This window comes from Silene latifolia, chromosome Y (genome assembly GCF_048544455.1).
Source record: "Silene latifolia isolate original U9 population chromosome Y, ASM4854445v1, whole genome shotgun sequence".
NCBI lineage: Eukaryota > Viridiplantae > Streptophyta > Magnoliopsida > Caryophyllales > Caryophyllaceae > Silene > Silene latifolia.
Genome location: NC_133538.1, coordinates 265119182 through 265126187, shown reverse-complemented (window position 1 = coordinate 265126187; position 7006 = coordinate 265119182). Strand labels below are relative to the sequence as shown.

General features: G+C 36.1%; 1 non-coding gene across 1 annotated transcript; it reads right to left on the bottom strand.

The window, feature by feature from the left end:
- Positions 1 to 6109: 6109 nt before the first annotated feature.
- LOC141637079 (small nucleolar RNA R71) lies at positions 6110 to 6216 on the bottom strand. The gene has a single exon (XR_012541641.1). It is a non-coding gene; the product is annotated as a small nucleolar RNA R71 (small nucleolar RNA).
- Between the last annotated feature and the right edge of the window lie 790 nt (positions 6217 to 7006).

Here is a 7006-nt window from a genome sequence, read left to right as displayed (position 1 = left end):
CACTAATAAAAGAAAACAAGTGCAACGATAAGCAAACTTAGGTTATTACAAACCAAGTCAAACAAAAAAGGGGGAAAAGATATCCCACAAATAACAAGTCAAAAAAGTGAGTCTAAGCATAACGATAGACAAAAATCCAACGGTCAAGGTACTCGCTATCTCACACATGTTTTCACCCCAAATAAGTATCGATCTGCAACCTGTTCATTCATTAAATATGAATGCCACAGTCAGTGGGGAGTAACTCAGGGTTCTCTCAGCAATATTATATCAAAATGAACATAACAAAGAACTCAAATAAGGCAAGGCATAATAAATACGGGATACAATTCACTTGAACAAATAAGCATGGGATCATTCATGTTAGAATAATAAGAGAAAGCGAGATAGGATAGCAAATGAGAATGTCATAGGCATATTTAAATAAGTGAAGTAAAGGAAAGAACAAAGATACGGTTAGTTAATCACAAGCACGAATTCCAATGAAATGTGACATATCCAATTATCCAAATTACACAAAACTAGTACTTAAGTCATGTGAGATAGATAAACGAGTACTCAATCATCGCAATACATATAGTTAAAAACCATAGCCATTACTTTGGAAATCTTCTAGCAAACATTGCACAGGATGTGGCTATTAACGTCACATGCGCACTCATGGCTTGCATCTCACCATGAGAACGGATGGGAGCATCAATCCCGGCGATCATATCGGAACTAGAAGGCTTGCATCTCACCTCTAGTGTCCGATAGGACCAAGACTCTTACATTCACCCACATAAGACGTAAACTCTCGTGATAAAGACATATTCCAATGACCATAACCAAGCAAGACATTTACTACTCTTAGACTAAATTTTCCCCGAAAAAGACTAAGATAAAACTCACTTGCCAGAACAGAATAAGTGACCAAAACCGTATTTTCCAGAATAACACAAGTAGCCAAAATAATACTTGCCAAAACAGCACAAGCAGCCAAAACCGTACTTGCCAGAACAGCACAAGCAGCCAAAATCGTACTTGCCAGAACAGCACAAGTAGCCAAAACCGTACTTGCCAGAACAGCATAAGTAGGCCAAACTCGTACTTGCCAGAACAGCACAAGTAGGGCGCAAATATAAGTCAAGCAAGAAGCCATAGCATTATGGCATTTTCACAAGAGTACGACTCATTATCAATAGTTACTTAGAATAAATCACTCATACTTGAAATATGATGAAAATATAAAAAGGAGTAAGTAATAACCCATAAATGAAATATACTAAGTCATTTCATACTTGTATAACATGTCTACACATTGTATTTCATATTTACAAGTTACTTTAGCTTAAAATAGAACAAGTGATAACAAATGAATTAAGTGATACGAAATACGAGGCAAAACGTAAATAAACAAATGAGAACTCAAATATGAAGTATATAGCATCATTTAATACTCTTCTAACATGAATAAACCCTATACTCCATATTTACATGTTAATTAAACATAGAATAAACAAATGATAACAAATGAATCAAGTAATGCGAAACGTTAGGTTAAATGTAAACGAATCTAAACTGAACCGCATTTAAGCTTAACAACCAAAACTGATGTTTAACATGTGAATGAGATATAAGCAAGGGGCTCCAATGATAAAAGGGTATCAACACACCATACACAAGAATTAGAACCAAGGTTAAGATGCATACCCAAGAAGAAACGTAAAACCCAATTTATAACAACAAGTTTAGTTCTCGACTTCAACAAGGGTCAACTAAAAACGATCTTAACTTAAGTTCTGGACAGGAGAATGAAGTGAAACTAATTGGAGGTGATAGCTTATCCTCTTACGGTTCTAACGGTAGATCATAACCCCAAAAAAAATAAGTAACGAAGGAGTTATGGCCATTTTACGAAAACTGGTCAGGCTGAAAGCCGCACTGTGGGCTGCTTCCCACGACACAAACAAGGCATGAACTTCATTCCCAAATCCCAATTAAATTTTATGGTAGATTCACAACCCCAAATTAATCATATAACCAAAGACCGTCGCAACCATGACATACCCACCATATCTCAACAATAAACACCCACAACATGTAGCAAAGATCATCGTAAACTACAAGATACATACAATAGCTAAACGACACCTCATTCCTCACAAACCAACTTTACCCAATTGATATTATTTGCAATAAGTCATATTAATAACATAAAAATACAATTAAAATATCATCTAACATTAATAATATAATCCAATAAAATTCATCAATAACATTAAAGGTAGTAACTTTAGTAGCTAAAGACTAAACATTAACAATTAAAGCACATAATTTTATATAATACCGAGTAACCCATCACCGTTACCTTTTAGCTCTTCAACGACAAGATTCCGACTCAATACTCCAAAATACTAAAGCTTTTACCTAGAGACAAGTTTAAGACAAAAGGGTTAAAAAACTCATCTCACAAAAAGATGGATTTTCTAAAAGGTTCAAAAGGTAAGATTTTTCTTACATAGAAAGAAGGAGAAGGATAGGAGAAGATTGGTACAAAAATCATAAGATTTCGTTGAGAAACGAAAAAATGACATCCGTCTTAAGGTTTGAGTTTTTGAAGGTTTAATGGTGGAAATATCCTCTTTTACCAGGGAAGAAGATGAAGGGAGATGCTGAAAAATTAGAAAGGAAACCCTAACACAAGGGGGTTTGTTAACTAAAAGATAGTCCATAAGTTTGTTTTGGACCAATAACAAAGGCATTTGGTTTGTGACTCGGTTTTGCACTAAAAGGACCCAAGTTCGACTTTTAAGGGGTTTTCGGGTTAAAATAAAATCAAATTGATTTTTATGAAACTAAATCACGATTTTGAAAGTATAAAACCAAATGAATAATGCGCCAAATAAAATTGAGTATTATTAAATTAACGATTTTAATAAATTACCCATTAAGTTAAAATCGCGGGTGTTACAATCACCCCATCTTCAAAAAGTTTCGTCCTCGAAACTTAAAAATAGAAAATGAAAAGTTGTAAGGATAAAGTCGGTTTTCAAAAATGAACAACCAATTCTTAACAAGAACTAAAATCGTAATTCTTCCAGAAACATTTAAGAAGATTTTCAAAAGTGTAAGTGTTCTTTCAGGGAACGAAATAGCTCTTGTTGTGCACACAAGAACGTTAACATTCCAAGTTAAAGACAAGGTTAAATACAAAATCATACGTGGATAAGTGCAGAACTTGTTATTAGGCGTCTCCAGTAACGAGTCCTAACATCCCATCAAACGTCAAAACCAAATGAAAGTGACAAACCACTCAAAGTTTCTTTTGAAAAAGCTAAATTGAAAGTAAAAGATGCATTTCTAAACTCTAAAAGAAGTTAAGTTTTGAATTAAACTTCGACAATAAATAAAAAATGGACAAAATAAGTTAGAAATCGAGCAAAATGAAAAGCAACTTGGGTATCACAATCACGGATCACGGTAAAAAAGTCCACACCTGACATACAAAAATGACTAAATCGAACTTTTAGGAGTAGAAAGCCAAAATAGAGTTAACAAGGAGGCTAACGGACGAGGAGTTTTATAAGCCACTAGCCTCAATCCCAAAGGAGAAGCACAACAAAACGAGTAGAGTGATGTGACCATTATTTGAGCACATTTAGTCCCCGAATTAGCCTCGTTCCTATGCTTTTTAGGGCATATTTGGGTCATTTATTATCTTTAGTCCTTTGTTTTGCATATTCTTTGAGGTTTTGTTTCCTTGGTAGGAGAGGAGTGCAAACCTTGTATTTTCATGGCAAAATAGAGCTAAATTGATCGAATCTAATGACGAACCATCAAAGAGAAGATAAGACTAGAATGTCTTTGTACATATTATAGTAGATGGGCAATGATGAAGAAATCCTTGCATCCCCGACTAAATCCCGGAGGATTATTGGAAGAAGAAAAGAAGAAAAGAAAGCTATGACGAAATCCACCCGTCCAACTAGGCAAGACGCCCGTCCAAGACGTGAGGAATCCGAGCGTCTTTGCCATCAAGACGCCCGTCCAACTACAGAACAATCCGCTCGTCCAGTCTATCAATCCGCCCGTCCATCCACCAGGAAATCCGCTCATCTCGACACCTTGGACGCTCGGATTCCCTTACAGTCTCATACGTCCTTTTCTTCTCTTAATGAAAGATGCGCATATTTATGAAAGATCGGCAAAAAGGAGACTCGCGTCTTTTCTAAGAGGAGCGATTCGTCAAGGACTGAATCGTCATTTAAGCCTTTAGTAAACCCTAATTTGCGTACCTAATCCCCACTATAAATACCCCATTAGTCTAATTAGATAATCATGTGCTTCTTATCAATCCTTAGTATAGTTTAAATCATTCTAATCTCTTCTTAATCTTGTAATCAACTTCTAATCAAGTCTTAATACAAATCTCAATTCCTTAATTTCTCTTTTGTTCATCTTTTATTTTGGGTAATTGAAAATTATTTGGGTTATTATTGGGAGATTTACAACCTTCCAATCAATCATCAAGTACTTCTATTATTCTTTTCTTTATTTTGGAATCATTAGTAGGTATAATTCTCTTAATCCCTTTTTAATTATTGTTAATCACCTTCATTTATTCATCATGTTTTGCTTTGTTGATGTGATTGACAACCTTGTTAACATGCTAAACTTGATAATGAGCGAGTAGTTTCCTTAACTAGGGTTAATGGGTAATTAGGGGAAACCAACATGGGGAATGATTCATGCTTAATTTAATATGTTTTCATAGTTTATTTGCTTGCTTGTTGTGATCTTAACTTATGCACATGATATGTTTGATGAAATGCGAGCCTATGAATCCTTGCATTTTTTACCCATCACTTACCTTTTCAATGATACTTGTAAGACATAAACCAACTCGAGTCTCATTAGACCATGCATATACTTGAGTAGGGAGGATTAAGTCAACATGTAGGTGTTGTACAATCTAATCGATTCGGCTCCGGGACCCAAACCTTCCTAGGATTGTAAGATATAAACCAACTCGATCCATCACAATAATAATTGCTTGCTTATAATTTGAGAATATGTTTGTATGATCAATTTCCATGAATCCCTATGACCCCATGACACCCTAGTGCTTTTAATCAATTGTTTACATCCCTTTTTAATCATCTTTCTTATTTACTTTTATTGTTATTTAGTTTAGTGATCTTCTCATCTCAACCCCAAATCATAACACCCCTAGACACCGCTACTTGCAATCGAAAATCCTACATCAATACCCGTCCCTTGGGATCCGACCTTTACTTGCCTCTTTACTAATAGTAGAGTTGTTTGTGAAGTTATAAATATTGTTTTGGTCTAGGTGCTCTTAACGACAAGTAACCGAAAACTAAATTTCCAAGTGAGTGAGTCCGACCAAAAATGGCGCCGTTGCCGGGGACGGTGTTAACTTGATTTGATTTTCTTAGATTGTTGTTAGTTGTGTCTTTCTTTGCCTTGGGTAAGTAAGACTCCTCAAGGTTTGTTCTAATTATTTTCAAGTTGTTTGATATTTTGCATGTCTAGAAGATCACAAGGTAACTTGTTACCCATTGATCACGAAATTGAAAGGACTTTGACAAACAATAGAAGACTTGCTAGAGGTACTTTGAGAGGTATTGGTGAGGTTGTAGATATTCAACCAAACACTATTGAGTTCATCAACTCTTTTGCAAGAGAAGGTGAGGAGAACCCAACCCAAAATCCAACACAAAATCAACCCACAATGCCTAAATTTTCATCACATTCCGTACCAACCGAGGAGAACCTACCCAATGGTACTCCCACACCACAACACTTAACCGGAAATTTCATTGCAAAATCCGCATTTATCCAATTAGTCGAAAGAAGCCAATTTGGGGGGATGCCTAGTGAAGACCCTCAATCTCACATGGAGTCTTTTTGTGACTATTGTGATGTGATCTCACAAACCGGTGTGACTCAAGACCAAATTCGATGGGTCTTATTTCCTTTTTCTCTAATTGGCACCGCAAAACAATGGTTGAAGAGCCTTGATAAGGCTACTCTTGGAATTGACTCTTGGAAGAAGTTGGCTCTAGCTTTCTACAAAAAATTCTACCCTCCGGAAAAGACTAACATGCTAAGAGCTTAAATTACGGGTTTTAAGCAAAGGGATGAAGAATCTTTGTATGAAGCTTGGGAGCGATTCAAAGGAATTTGTCGGTCATGTCCTCATCATGGACTTAGCGAATGGTTCTTGGTACAACAATTTTGGAATGGTCTTTATGAAGACTCAAGAAACATTCTCAACATGGGATCAAATGGTATGTTCACCGAAGTTGACGATAATCAAACTTGGAACAAGATTGAGGAAATGGCGGTCCATAACTCACAATATAGCAGACCTCGCAAGGCTACTAGAGGAGGAAAGCATGAAGTGGACTCTATTACTCAATTGGGTGCTCAACTTAGTGCTCATATTGATACCATTAACTTGAAGTTTGAGAAGGCTATGGCTAAACTTGAAGAAGCCTCAAAATCACCAAAGCATCATGTTAATGCCATGGTATCATCTTCATCAATCCCAAGTGGGATATGCGAGAATTGTGGAACTTTGGGACATGACCAAAGTGAATGTAGGAGAACAAATGAACAAGTGAATGCTTTTCAAGCATACAAGAGTGGTACCCCTTATTCCAATTATTACAATGAAAACACCAAATTCCACCCAAATCTCTCATACAAAAGCCAAAATGTTCAAAACCCTCAACCAACATACACCCCACCTCCCATGAGAAACCAAAATCAAAGACCCTTTTTCAACCAAAACCAAGGTTACCAAAATCAAACTCCATACAATCAACAAAATGACCAAGGTTTTGATGTTCAAAAAGCGGTCCTCCAAATGCAAAAGAATCAACAAGAGTTTTTCACTCAAATGCAAAAGGATAGTCAAGCAAAAGACATCACCATCAACAACATCTTAGCCCACACAAAAATGTTGGAAAATCAATTGGCCCAACTAGCATCTTCA